Consider the following 14,911-nt stretch of genomic DNA (forward strand, 5'->3'; position numbering starts at 1 on the left):
ATGACGTTGCCTTGAGGGTCCCAAATATGTGGCTAGAACTATTTGGGTGTACTATGTTGCATTATGGTGTGGATTGGACCCTATTACTATTTCGCTACAACATGATAAGATAATGAATTAGAGATTGAATCCTTGAAGTGCCTTGGTACATTGGGCCATGTGATAAGTGGTGCGAGTCAATTATTAAGAATTGGACTTGATTTTGCTTGTACTCGATCATGAAGTCTTGTTTATGTGAATCGATTGAATTGTAGGCATGTAATGCGATTTGCATGATTTATGTATGAAAATGTGCTTGAAACCCCGAGGCGCCTATATGACGCGGGGAATGTGCTTGCCACCCCGAGGCGCCTATATGACACAAGAAAGGTGATATGAATATCCTGAGGCGCCTATATGATGCGGGGAATGTGATTTTGAATAGTCCGAAACGATAATTGAGGACCTAATTGCTAGAATTGATCCACCCGAATTTATTGCCGTGCATTGTGATTGAATTGTTGATAAGTGCCTACGTACGAAGCTTCTTACTATAGGGTTGGTGGAATATTGATTTGAAGTATGTATGGTGTCAAATCTCTTTAATTGATTATTTCGAGGTTATTATTATTACTAGTGGTATGTTGGGTTTTGTGTCTTAATAAAATTGCTTGGAGGTACCATTATCCTGGTCGAGACTTAGGGGTTAACTTATTGAGATTTATTCTCATAGTTGTAATCCAAACCTTTTCGGACCCTCGACCTTGAGGATGCCAATACTTTTTGGATCACCGAAGGATTTTGAGTCCGTAACCACATCGTACCCGGTAGGACCAAGTCGCGTATACCATAGGAAGGTCGGCACCTTATGGGTAGATGATGGAGGTGATAGTCGGACACCGTATATTTTTGTATCTTGGATGTATAAGGATGGAGACACGCTTTTTGGGCCCCTAAGAGAATGCGTCATACCGGACGAGGTGCTAAGAGCCGCAGGGCAAATGGAGGCCACCGTTCCCGAGGACGAGTCCGTTGAGTCAGAGCTTCCATAGCTCGAGGACCCCGGTGAGGGAGGAGAGATCGTAGAGTTGAGGGATGCCGATGACGACCCCATGGACACCGCTAAGTCCGAGCTAGAGGTGGAGTCTGAGGAGTCAAAGCCCGAGGCGAGCGTTCCCACCGAGTGTGCTTCATTTGCCATCGAGTCCTCTATCGACGAGTCGAACCCTTAGGTGTAGTATTTTTCGTGGGAGGTCCCTTTTACCTTAAGCTGACCGTATCTCCCTAGATCCTTATGTATTTTGTTTCTATGCGTTATAAGGATGATCGTATTTCTATGTTATAAAATCTCTTTATCTTCTCAAGTCATCAAGTGAATTTCTTTGTATGGGAAAAATTTTGTATTGCTTTCGCTTGTGCATGTCATGTTATATTAAGTTCGTTGCCATTTCGATCCCGGTGAGAAATCTGTTAACGATAGTGAAGGGGTGTTGGCGCACTCAAAGGACACGGGGCGTGACATTCTTCCTCACCTTCGAAAAGGGTAGTCCTACACAATGGGCAAGTCTCACGCCCCTCATCCATCCACCCACCCGTCCGGGCACTCTCTGCGAAACACTCGTCCTTTCTCTGCTCTTAGTAGTAGCTTTCTCTCTCCCGATGGAGAGTACTCCCCCGCTCTCTATAGCCATAACGTGCTTTTGTCGTTGTGTATCCTACAATCATGAATTGCACAATTTGAGTTGAGTTTTTGTGCCCTCTTTCCTTTTTTTTTTTTTCTTTTTTTTCTTTTTGTTCACAAATGGCCAACCGAACAATTTCAAATCCACCAATTTTCTAGTTGCTATGCTTAGACATGGCCAAATGAAACCGGAGACCCGTAATCGGCCTGTTGACCTAGCCCACGGTTTCGGGCCGATTCCGATCTGTGTAAAAAAAAAAAAGAAGAGGGGGGCCGGGGAAGGAAAGAGCCATTGGGCTCTTTCTCCCTAAGGGCCCCAATAGCTCTTTGGGCCATTGCAATTGCAACCATCAAATTGGCCATTGCTTCGACTAAAAAAAAATTGACTTTTTTTTTAAGTTAAATAACCATCCCCTTCTCTATAAATATCTATTCTCCCCCTTTCATTTATTACAATGTACAATTTGATTATAATTTATAATTTATTATGTTTATTTCATTATTTATTATTTTAAAAATTAAATTTAAAAAACAAAATCAAAACCGGCCCCTTCAAGGGCCGGTTCCGGTTCCACCTTTTCTTGGAACCAAAATCGCCGGTTCTCGAATTGAAACCGGCGGTTCCTTTGAACCGGCTATGTCTAGCCGTGCTTACTCAATATGGATTCGCACAACCAGCTTCTTTTGTTTTTTCCTTTGCCCTAAACCATTTCCATTCCATAAATAGATCTATCACCGTAAACCTTAACCCCCTTTAAAGTGTAAACCCCGCCGCCCTAGCTTCGCTCCAATTGTGGTAAATCTATGCAACACTAATCCCTATCCCGTGGTTAACAATAGAATGATAAGAGCAACCCATCCAACCCCATCCTCGTCGGTAGTTTGTGCTCCATCCTATCTCTAGTGATGTCAAAAAGGCCCGCACCGACCCTACCCTATCCGATCCGAAAATTTAGTGAATTTTCGGGCCGGGGATTGATCTTGTTTCACTATGGGCCGATACCATTAGACCCTAGCTCGGGCCCAACACTTAAAATGCCCACTAGAGCTGTGAAAAAGGCGCTTCTCTCTCTACTCCACCGGCTTCCCTCTCTCTCCCCGCCTCCACCACCGCTTTGTCCGTCCCTCTCGGTGGTGACCCGCAACTTAGAAAGGCCCGCTACCACACGACCCCAAGATGGTAATCGATGAACGCGTCGGTGGCGTCCCGGCCGGCAACGCTACGCCGCAGGAGGTAGCCGTCGGGGTGGTCCTTGACCTACTCGGAGACGTCGTAGATCTTGCCCTGGATGGAGATCCGGAGGTCCCCCGGCTTGTTGTGGCTGGCCGCCTCTTCGAATGAAATGGAACAACGAGCGGAGTCCACCATTGGAGCAGGTGGGTCTCTCTCCCTCTCTCTATCTATCTCGTCCTTTTTGTGATTAAGAGGGATAGAAGGGGAAAATCATGTGAAAGAAAAACATGATAGGTTGTTACGCAATTTAGAATGGGGGCTCCTATTCCCGGAGGCGTAGGCTTATGCTCTTTTGGCTATTGGTTCTGACCATAGTCCTCTTTCACTAGACTACTCGCCTAAAGTTGGTCGTAGAAAAAGAGAACTTCGATTTGAAGCATACTTGGAATGAAGAAGATGAATGCAGAGAGGTTATAAAAGAAGCATGGCAATCCCCCAACATGGTAAATGCAGGTTTAAAGGAGAATATAGAGGCGGTAACCGGTGCGTTGATGCCATGGAGTAAAAAGAAGTTCTCAAATGGCCATGATAAAATAGAATCTCTAAAGAAGGAGTTGCTGGAAATAACAAATAGTAATTTTGTTTCCAATGATAGAAACAAAGCCCAAAGCTTGAGAGAAGAGATTGAAATGCATTGGAGACGGGAGGAAATGTACTGGGAAATGCGCTCGAGAATCAATTGGCTAAAATGGGGGGATAACAATACAAAATATTCTCTTGCCACGACAATCCGGAGAAGGCTCAAAACAGAATTTCAATGTTGCCGTCTTCTGAAGGAGAGTGGAATAGGAACAAAAAATCAACTCCAGTTGTTGACAATGAATTATTTTTTGGGACCTTTACACCGCAATGGGTCAGAGGAATATAGATCCCGTGTTAAATCGGTTTCCTTGCAAGGTAGAACCCGCAGCAAATGAACTTCTCGTGGCAGAGGTTGCAATGGAGGAGGTTAAAACTGCAGTTTTCCAACTTAGAGCGACTAAAGCCCCTAGTCCAAATAGTCCGAATGGATTGTTCTTTCAAAGCCACTTGGAAATCATTAAAAAGGATGTTTTTCTAGCAATTAAAAATTTCCAACAAACCGGAATATTGGAACCAGGTTTAAAAAAAAGTTACATCACCTTGGTTCCAAAAAACCCGAGTCTAGAAAAACTAGAGCATTATCGCCCCACTACTCTTTGCAATTTTGCGTATAAGATCATCCCAAAAGTTTTGGCCAATAGGTTAAAATCTCTGCTGCCCGTGATGATTTATGAGGAACAGAGTGCATTTGTGCATGAAAGGCAAATTCAAGGAAATATTATGGTTGTGCAAGAGGTCCTTCATCAACTAAGGGTGCAAAAAGTAAAGAAAAGATTTCCAGGCTGTCTTTAAATTGGACGTGCAAAAGGCATATGATAGAGTGGAATGGGAAATTTTGCAAGCATGCATGTTGAAAGTAGGGTTTTGTCGAAAATGGGTTGGATGGGTCATGCAATGTGTGTCCATAGCAACTCTTAGCGTGAAGATTAATGGAGAATTTCTTCCTTTTTTTCAAGCCAACTCGATGGCGTGTCCGCATGCCCGGCCACGCCACTTAGGACGTCCGGCCGTGTCCGATGGCGATCTAACCTCACATCCGTCATGGATAGGTTGTACACCGACCATCATGGTCGATTAAAGACTCGGATCGATCTCGAGCGAAACGGTACCTATGATTATGGCAAGAATATACTAGCCTCCCCGTATGAAAACAAGTAGCGCCTATGTGTCCATGTCACCTTATTAGCACGAGTTTCTAGAAAGATTGCAACCAATGATTAAAGAGCCAATGATTACTAAACCTTCTATCACCATTACCAAATCTTTGACTGAGTCAAAGAGAATCTTCTATCATCAGTAGCAAATCTTTGACTAGATCAAACGTAATCTTCTACCATCATTACGGAATTTTTGACTAGTCAAACAAGATCTTCTATAATGATTAGTAAATCTTTGACTAAGTCAAACACAATTTTCTAAGAAGATTACAAGATCTTTCACTAATTATAACTCATGTCTTAGAATGTACAAATTGCCATTAATATTGATCTTAAATTGTTAGAGGACCTTAATTATGATTAGGGGAAAATCTTGAAATAATTATATGTCATTAAAAAGTGACACCTCATAGGGGCGTATGGCATAAGAAGAAGGTTACATAGTGTTTATTAGACAAATATCCAACCTAAAATCTTATGCCCATTAGATTAGCTAAGTGGTTGAATTATTAACAAGCCACATGGACCTATAATCATTACATCTTCAATCATTGGAGCTTATGTGGCAAATTACTAGAATAAGATGATGCCACATGGAAAGTATGTAAGCCAGATCCGGCTTGGAGAACAAATCAAGAAGGGGTATAAATTAGCTAAGAGTTTTCTTGAGTCTACCCTATTTTCGTGCCTCTCTCTCTCTCTCTACTCCCTCTCTCGACTTATCTCTTCACCGCCACCACCAAAACCAATTGCCATCTTTACACGCTAGGACCACCGCAACACGAACGCCAGCTGCCGCTGTCGATTTCCGACCTTGTTTTCTTTTTAATAGTTCTTGCCAAGTAAATATGCAAGTGAATTTCTAAACCTTTGTTAATGGGTGTGGCTAGTGCCGAACTTGTGTGCTTGCATGAGGAAATGATGATCTTGCATGCTCTCTTTCATACCTTGTCGCCTATGGCGATGAGTTTATAGTACATGATATGATATACCTCATTCATGGGCGAGCCGATGTGTCCTAACCGCGAGATTCGATATGGAACGAACCCAACGAAACAACGGAAGCATTCTATCAAGCCACGGATGGGTTGCCCTACGGGATGGCTCGGAATATGGAAAGGTGCACATCGAGATGCCTCGTCAAGAGTAGACAAGTGGGCTCGTGAAAAGCATGGGACGAACATGAAACGATGAGGATTGCATGCTAATCTACGATTCTTCAATAATATGCCTTGTTGATTTTTATGTGGCTGCATGTTACATAAGCTTAGTATTAACCAACTTCTTAACGTAAGTTTAGAAATTTGCTTACCGAGAAATTATATCTCATTCCTTAACTTTTCAAATTTGTAGGTATAGCAACTATTCCACCTCCACATTTCGGTATCATGATGTCAATTGAGGTTACTTATGTTGATGTCATAGATTCGAAAAATGACACCACATTCCGATGCTACCTCGCTACCATATACGTGGAGGAGGGACTAGATCATTGGGTCCCGCATCGTTATGTGGCATGGTACGTCATGCTCAAAAGGGACTTGCTTGCCCTATTCATGACTTCAATGGGCCGTCGGGCTTCAATAATGGTGGGTGGCTGCACAATATGTGAAGCGACAGAAGAAAACTAGTTTCTGACTAGGAAGAAAACTAATTTTTGACGAGGAAGGAAAGGAGACTTTTTAGATGACGACTTTTTGGACTACCATCACCACTAGAGGAGCTAGGAGTAACCATGCCTAACCGATGTGATGTATGAGTAATATTACACTAGTTGTCCTATATTATGTGTGTAAACAAGTGATGTAAAGGAGATACATAATCTGCTAATCAAGTGCCGTGTTTCACTATGTATGTCCTTTCTCATGCCATGATCACTTAATAGTTAATGACTAAAATCTACGTTTCCACATGTAGTAAAATTATTATACAAAAATTAAAGGGGACGAATCGAGATTGACGTGCCTGGGTATGTCATTGCACCTCCCCCACAACATCAAGGCCCCACGGCCTCAACCGATTCCAGCTCTAATCGATATCAAGTCGAGAGAGCACCATCGAGAGCTTCACGACTCTCACGTGGTGCTGGAGTCGAGTCGGGGTGTCACATCAAAACGGATAGATGATGCGGAATGGCAGTGGAATGAGCAAAAACTTGATAATCTGTTCGATGAACAAACAAAGTAGGAGATTTTAGCCGTCCCTATTGATCCCCGTGGAACAAAAGATGAACTTGTTTGGGTGGGAACCAAATTGGGAAACTATTTTGTGAAAAGTGGATATGCTCTACTCAAGCAAGAGCTAAGAAGGAAAAAAATGGCGGAACAACCATCATCCTCGCCTCAAATACCCAGAGCACTTTGGAACTTGATTTGGAACATAAAGACGTGTACAAAGGTAAAGATCTTTCTATGGAGTACATGTCAGAATGCTCTTCCTACAAAAAAAAAAAACTTGTGGAAAAGGAAAATCATACCCGATCTAGTGTGTTCTCCTTGCGGAAATGAAGTGGAGACGATTGAACATACCATATTACTCTGTCCCTAGATTCAAGATGTATGGTTAAATTCTAGACTGGGGCTACTAGTTATAGAGCAGGAGATCACTTGTATTGAAACATAGCTATTGAAGTTTTTAAAGAAACAATATGGCTTACATTCCCTAGAAATGGTTATGACAACTCTGTGGAACGTTTGGAAAGCCCAAAACAACTTGATTTTTAGAGGACAAAGTCCAAATGCAGAAGAAATCATAGAATCGGCGCAGGTGATGCAAGATAATTATAAAAGATGGAGTCTTCGGACAAAAATAGCATGAAAAAAGGTAGAATCAGAAGCTCCAAGTACCTAGGTTGCGCCAGAGAGAGGAAAACCGAAATTGAATGTTGACGGTTCACTTGGGGAGGGATCGACGAACGCCGCGATAGCTTACGTATGTCGAGACCATACCCGCACTCTCGTGGAAGGCTTCACAAAATCGGTCAAAGCACGCTCGGTGGCCTAGGTTGAAACCCTAGTCGTGCTTGAAGCATTAAAATTTGTACGTCAAAGAGGTTTCAACGAAGTGGTTGTCCCCACCCTCTCATAACGCTCTTGAGGGTTAATAGGTCATCATCGTCCAGCTGGCTATGGATTTCAAACGCGGGCCCCTCCCAAGGCCCATTACCCAAATCGTAACGGAGGAGGAGTTCAAAACGAGGTTGACCTTTCGGTGTGGTCTAGCGACATGTGCTACATGTACATGCCTCAAAGTTGCCACCGATCATTTCTTGAAGAATATGATTAGAAAACCCTATCGAATAGTCGAGAGATACTATTCAATTTCGAGAGAACAAGAGAAGTAGGATCGGGGACTTAATTATACCAATTATCGTAATTGACGCCTTTTCGGTACCTAAGTTAAATGAATTTTCTAACTTCGGATTTCATGCGGACAAATAGGGGCACAAATCCTAAATCTAGGAATTCATGCAGATGGGAGTGACTATCCCATCAATCACAATCAATGAAATAAGTGCGCAAATCAAAGAATCGGAACATGCGGATAAATCGCATCAAATCAACATGGCATTTCTAGTAAAGCCCTATTGGCCTAGAGAAGTATCAATCACGGCTCAAGAAGTAAACAAGAGTGATTTAGACATGATTCACCCATGAGAGGCAAAATCGTAATTTTGACAAAATCTGGGGACGATTTACCAAAAAGGGCCAAATCATCATTTCGAAAAAGATCCGGCGTGAACGGCATCAAAAATAGAATTAGCTACATAAATTGACCCATCTCCTAATTTCCGACATTTTTTGGAATTTTTTTAAAATTTTTGGGGGCAATTTACCCTTTGAGGGTTAAAATTGTTATTTCTGAAAAAGACGAGACTTGAAAACCCAAACAAAAGGATTGGTTACCTAAGTTGATCAAAACCCTAATTTCGACAATTTTAGAAATCTTGAAAATTTTTGGAAACAAATTAACCCTGAAGGGTAAAAATGTCATTTTGAAAAGATTGGGAAAAGAAATCTCAAAAATAGGATTGATCAATTGACTATGGTCATTTCTCAATTTTTGACAATTTCTATAATTTTCTAGAAATTTTCGGAGACGATTTACCTTTAAGGGGTAAAATCATCGTTTTCAGAAGGGATCGGGATGCAAAATCCAAAAAATAGGGTTGGCCAGTTGAATGTGGTCATTTCCTAATTTTTGGGATATTCTAAAAAAAATTTGGAATTTTTCTTGATTTTTTTTTTTTTTTTTTTTTTGGGAATTTTCCACAATTTTTCATTCCTTGGATATTTAATTATCCGAATTTTTTCTATTAAAAAAAGTTTAAAACAGCCTCCACTGACATGACATCACATTAGCGCCACGTCAACGCTACGTTGACGATGGGCTAGTCAACGGATGTTGACTAGTAAGACCTTTTAAAGTTGAAAAAAAATCGACAAACGACTAAGGGCTTTCCGGGGGACGATCAACGGTAAGAACTTCTCCGATTTGGCCGATCTAGATACCGTTGGAATCGTCTCAACGTCAGCTATCACATATCCAAAAATGAGCATGATCCAACGGTAAAAACTATATGAAAACAGCAACAACAAGTTCGGTCATTGTGCCGATTAGGTACGCATTTTTCATGATATCAATCCAAACTAAAGCCACGACTAGCATCCTTAGAGTTCATAGGTACTTACTTTGTGGTTCAATCGCTTTGAATAACGTTGAAAACGAGCTTACGAGCTCATCATAGCTTTGGAGGGGTTCGAGGTCGACTTGAGGGTTTTTTATGCGGTGAAAAACATGTAAACAAGGTAAAGGCGGGACCAAGAAGAGCATAGGAGCATATTGGTTTGAAAATAATACCGCCTAGTGATTGGATTCGAAATCACCATTAATGGAGTTTCGGTTGAACTGGGATAGAACTCACCTATTTCGGGGTCCTCGGCAAAGACTAGTGGGCTCGACGTGCTCTTAGAATTGAAACGAAGCCGATGATATCGGTGGTGCGGTATGACGTGACCTAAACTCACCAAAATCCACCCTTGAAGCTCTCGGCTCGTCGCCCTCTCTGTTACTCCTTCCTTATCTCCCCCCATTATGAAGAAAGATTAAGATCCCCTCCTCCCTTCTCCTTTTCACTAAAATTAGTCCGCTTGAGAGCTGTAAAGATGAAAAGAAGCCAAGAATTTAGCAGCTCAAGGGCCAAAAAACCTCTCCCCCACTAAGCTACTCCGCTCGTGTAATATAATGGTGTGGTTGCCAATACTCTCGCCCTTGGATCCTTCTTTCTTGGATCATTTTTCTTTTTGCAAGTGGAATCCACCCAAGAACCTCATCATCTCCCCCACTTTTTCTATGGCCGACCAGCTTATTTTCTCGTGCTCTCTGGAGTGTCGGGAGAGTGGTTGAGTGGTGATCCTCATCCGAAAATCGCTTTTGTCCCCCGTACTCATTCTCCACTCAATGGGTTTTTAGTTCGAATCCCACTTTTTCACTGAAAGTATCAAATAAAATCATTCAAATGCTCTTCCCCTTTCATGATTATATCCACCGAAACATGACTCTGCTTCCTCTTTCGAATGATAATGATCATTATCAATCTATTTGCCAATTTAAGTTTATTCTCACCTTGTCGGCTAGAGGTGGCCATTTGGAACCGGGGGCCCGGAATCGGCCCGTTGACCGGGCCCACAGTTCCACAATTTTGGGAACCGACCCGGAACCGCCGGTTCTGACCCGTTAGTTAGTATTATATATATATATATATATATATATATATTATGGGGGCAAAAACCAATTTGGCCGTTGCCTATAAAAAAAATTGATGAAAATTTTAATTCTTGCCTATAAATACATATCATCTCCCTTTCATTTTTCTCACAAATCCTCTCAACAATTCTCTCAAATCCTCTCAATTCGCTCAATTCTCTCAATCCCGCCTCAATTCTCTCAATCGGATTTCCGATCAATTCTCTCAAAAATGACAAGTGGAAGCAGAATTGTCGACAAGGGGAAGATGACTATGAGAGATTCCGAGAATCTCATTCCTGAATATGATCATCGTGAGTATGCATGTTGGGAAGACAACAACGATAATATCAACTATGTCCCGATTCCGAACGTCGAGCACATATCAACTCAAGAAAGTCTTCATCCTCCCACTAGTGTCGAAGAAACGTCAACGGCAAATGAGCCGGACCGGAAGGGCCGAGATAATACATCCGACTTGTGGCTACACTTCAATAAGATACATGATGAAGGCGAAGGTAAGTATAATATAAAATGTAAATATTGTTCGCAAACATATAAATTTACGAAAGGAGACGACTATGGAACATTCCGTTGACATCGACGAAAAAAACATCCAACGCAAGCGGGGATCGACAATACGCAACAACAAATTTCCGGATACGCCATTTCTAATCCTCATCCTATATTCCGTTACACCGATGCACTTTATAAACAAATATTAGCTGAATATGTTGCCCTTGATCATGCTCCGTTTAATTCTGGTGAAAATTTTAATATGAAATATTTGATAAATACTGCGTTGGTTCTACAAGCACCAACTATTCCAAAAAATACTCTTAAACGCGAAGTTTTTCAACTTTATAAAAAAGGAAAAAAAATCTTTAGCAAAATTTTTTGCGGAATTCAATGGACGTGTGCATATAGATAGCGATATTTGGAGTGATCCTTGGCAAATTCATTCTTATATGGGTGTCACGTGTCATTGGATAGGTGACGATTGAACCATTCAAAAAAAACTTATTGCATTTCAAGTTTTTGATGAAAGACATTCGGCTCATAATATTTATAGAATAATTAGGCAAGTTTTAGAAGAATATAATTTGATAAATAAAGTATTTTCAATTGGTTTTGATAATGCCGCCGCAAATACCGCTTCTATTCCCGAATTAGAAAATATTTGCAAACCCACTTTTGGCGGACAATTTTTTCACATTAGATGTGCTTGCCATGTTTTAAATTTATGTGTACAAGATGGTTTACGAACTCTTGACACTTCTCTCGCCCCAATAAAGGGTGCAATTAAATTTTTATGGAGTCATCCCCATTTTATAAAATCATGGGGAAAATTTTCTAAACAACATGGGAGAATGGCAAGAAGATTTCAAAAAATATTCCAACTCGTTGGAATTCTACATACAAGTTCCTTCGGTAAACTTTTAATTACAAAGATTTATTATGTATGTTTATTTCACAAAATATTCCTGAAATTACTTTACTTCCGCAATATTGGGACGTTTGCAAAAAAAATTTAGATTTTTTGGAAATTTTTAATGATGCTACTAAGACTTTATCTAGTATTTATTATCCTACTACGCATTTATTTTTAATAGAGTGTGTTAATATTGGTAGTATTTTTAGTGAATATGAAAATGATACTGAATTAGCTTGAACTATTTTAGTAATGCGAGAAAAATGGTTGCATTATTATTTGCAAATTCATCTTATCTATTTAGTTGGTATTATTTTTTATCCACGTATTAAATTAGACGGTTTACTAGATTATTTGAATGTGTATTATCATGATTGTTTTTTTTTTTTTTTTTGGTAAGGAAAGTGTATTATCATGATTGTTTACATTTGGAAGATTCAATAAATATTTCAAATATACACGGAGATATTAAAAAATCTATAGTAGTATTATATGGAGAATTTTGTAGTAGATATGGTTTAAGTGATTCTGGATTTTTATAATCTACCGCCTCACGTAGCGAAGGTGGTAGTTCACTTAGTGGAGGGTATAATATGCTCAAGAGTAGGCAAAAAACACAAAAAAGGGGCAACAAGTACTATTTCTGAATTAGAAAAATATTTAACCACTCAATTTGAGTTTCGTGATACGTAACATAGTACAGATTTCGAAATCCTAAAGTGGTGGAAGAGTCATCAAATCGATTACCCAGTTCTCGCCCTCATCGCTCGCAAGATATGAGCAACCCATTCTTCAACAGTTGCGATTGAACAAGCATTTAGCGCTGGAAGATTAGTTTTGGACTCTCGCCATTCAAGATTAAGCCCGGAGTCCGTGGAAGCTCAAGCTTATATCGACGATTGGACGAGGGCAAAATTTCGACACCAAGAGCTGAATCGAGAACACGAATTTTTTAGCGAGGATTGTGAAGATACCACCGCCACGGGTACCACAACGGGTAGTGAGGATTGACGATGAGGTAAGTTGGGATTATCAAAGGTAAAAGAATTACATGGGCTTTGATTCTTCTACCCCAAGAAGATATGTAGGCGCTTAATGATAATTCATTAAGTTCAAACCCATTCCTCCTCTCTCTTTTTTTTCTCCACATTTTATGACAATGTACAATTTGATTATATTTTATATTTTATAATTTATTATGTTTATTTTATTATTTATTATTTTAAAAATTAAAATTAAAAAAGAAACCGGAACGAATCGGCCCGGGAACCGGCCATATCTACCGTCGGCCTAATGAAATACGAATACAATATATGTAAAAATTAAATATGAGAGATATTTTTTGTTTAGAACCAAAAAACTAGGTTGAAAAAATGGGGTTTTCAAGTGTCCGGCCGCGCCACTTAGGACACCCGGCCGTGTCCGATGGCAATCTAACCGCGCATCCATCATGGATAGGTTATATACCGGCCATCATGGTCGATTAAAGACTCGGATCGATCTCGAGCGAAACGGTATGAAAATAAGTAGCGCCTATGTGTCCATGTTACCTTATTAGCACGAGTTTCTAGAAAGATTGTAATCATTGGTTAGAGAGCGAATGATTACTAAACCTTCTGTTATCATTACCAAATCTTTGACTAAGTCAAAGAGAATCTTCCGTCATCGGTAGCAAATCTTTGACTAGGCCAAACATAATCTTCTACCATCATTACAAAATTTTTGACTAGTCAAACAAGATCTTTTGTAATGATTAGTAAATCTTTGACTAAGTCAAACACGGTTTTCTAAGAAGATTACAAGATCTTTCACTAATCATAACTCATGTCTTAGAATGTACAAATTGCCATTAAAAGTGATCTTAAATTGTTAGAGGACCTTAATTATGATTAGGGAAAAATCTTGGAATAATTATGTCATTAAAAAGCGACAACTCATGGGGGCATGTGGCACCGGAGGATGACACCTCATAGGGGCGTATGGCATAAGAAGAAGGTTCAATAGTGTTTATTAGACAAATATCCAATCTAAAATCTTATGCCCATTAGATTAGCTAAGTGGCTGAATTATTAACAAGCCATATGGACCTATAATCATTACATCTTCAATCATTGGAGCTTATGTGGCAAATGACTAGGATAAGATGATGCCACATGGAAAGTATGTAAGCCGGATCTGGCTTGGAGAACAAGTCAAGAAAGGGTATAAATTAGCTAAGAGCTTTCTTGAGCCTACCATATTTTCACGCCACTCTCTCAAAACGTAGTCGTGCTTGAAACCCTAGTCGTGCTTGAAACCCTAGTCGTGCTTGAAGTGTTAAAATTTGTACGTCAAAGATGTTTCAACGAAGTGGTTGTCGCGACCCTCTCAAAACGTTCTTGAGGGTTAATAGGTCCTCATCGTCCAGGTGGCTATGGATTTCAGACGCGGGCCCCCCCAAGGCCCATTACCAAAATCACAACGGAGGAGGAGTTCAAAACGAGGTTGATATTTCAGTATGGTCTAGTGACATGTGCTGGATGTACATGCCTCGAAGTCGCCACCGATCATTTCTTGAAGAATATGATTAGAAAACCCTATCGAATAGTCGAGAGTTACTATTCAATTCTGGGAGAACCAGAGAAGTGGGATCAGAGACTTAATTATACAATTATCATAATTGACGCCCTTTCGGTACCTAAGTTGAATGAATTTTCTAATTTCAAATTTCATGCAAACGGGTAGGGGTACAAATCTTAATTATAGGAATTCATGCAAATGGGAGTGACTACCCTGTCAATCACAATCAATGAAAAAAGTGCGGAGATCTAAGAATCGGAACATACGGATAAATCGCACCAAATCAGCATGGCATTCCTAGTAAAGCCCTATTAGCCTAGAGAAGTATCAATCACGGCTCGGGAAGTAAACATGAGTGATTTAGACATGATTCACCCATGAGAGGCAAAATCGTAATTTTGACAAAATCTGGGGACGATTTACCAAAAAGGGCCAAATCGTCATTTCGAAAGAGATCCGGAGTGAACAACGTCAAAAATAGAATTGGCTACCTAAATTGACCCATCTCTTAATTTTCGGCATTTTTTGGAATTCTTCTAAAA

At 40.2% G+C, this 14,911-nt stretch overlaps 1 long non-coding RNA gene across 1 annotated transcript; it reads left to right on the top strand.

Moving 5' to 3' along the window:
- The first annotated feature begins 6,746 nt into the window (after nucleotides 1-6,746).
- LOC125316069 lies at nucleotides 6,747-12,410 on the top strand. The gene is made up of 3 exons (XR_007199383.1): nucleotides 6,747-6,908; nucleotides 11,633-11,635; nucleotides 12,396-12,410. It is a non-coding gene; the product is annotated as an uncharacterized LOC125316069 (long non-coding RNA).
- Nucleotides 12,411-14,911: the final 2,501 nt, after the last annotated feature.

Source organism: Rhodamnia argentea, chromosome 1 (genome assembly GCF_020921035.1).
Source record: "Rhodamnia argentea isolate NSW1041297 chromosome 1, ASM2092103v1, whole genome shotgun sequence".
Lineage (NCBI taxonomy): Eukaryota > Viridiplantae > Streptophyta > Magnoliopsida > Myrtales > Myrtaceae > Rhodamnia > Rhodamnia argentea.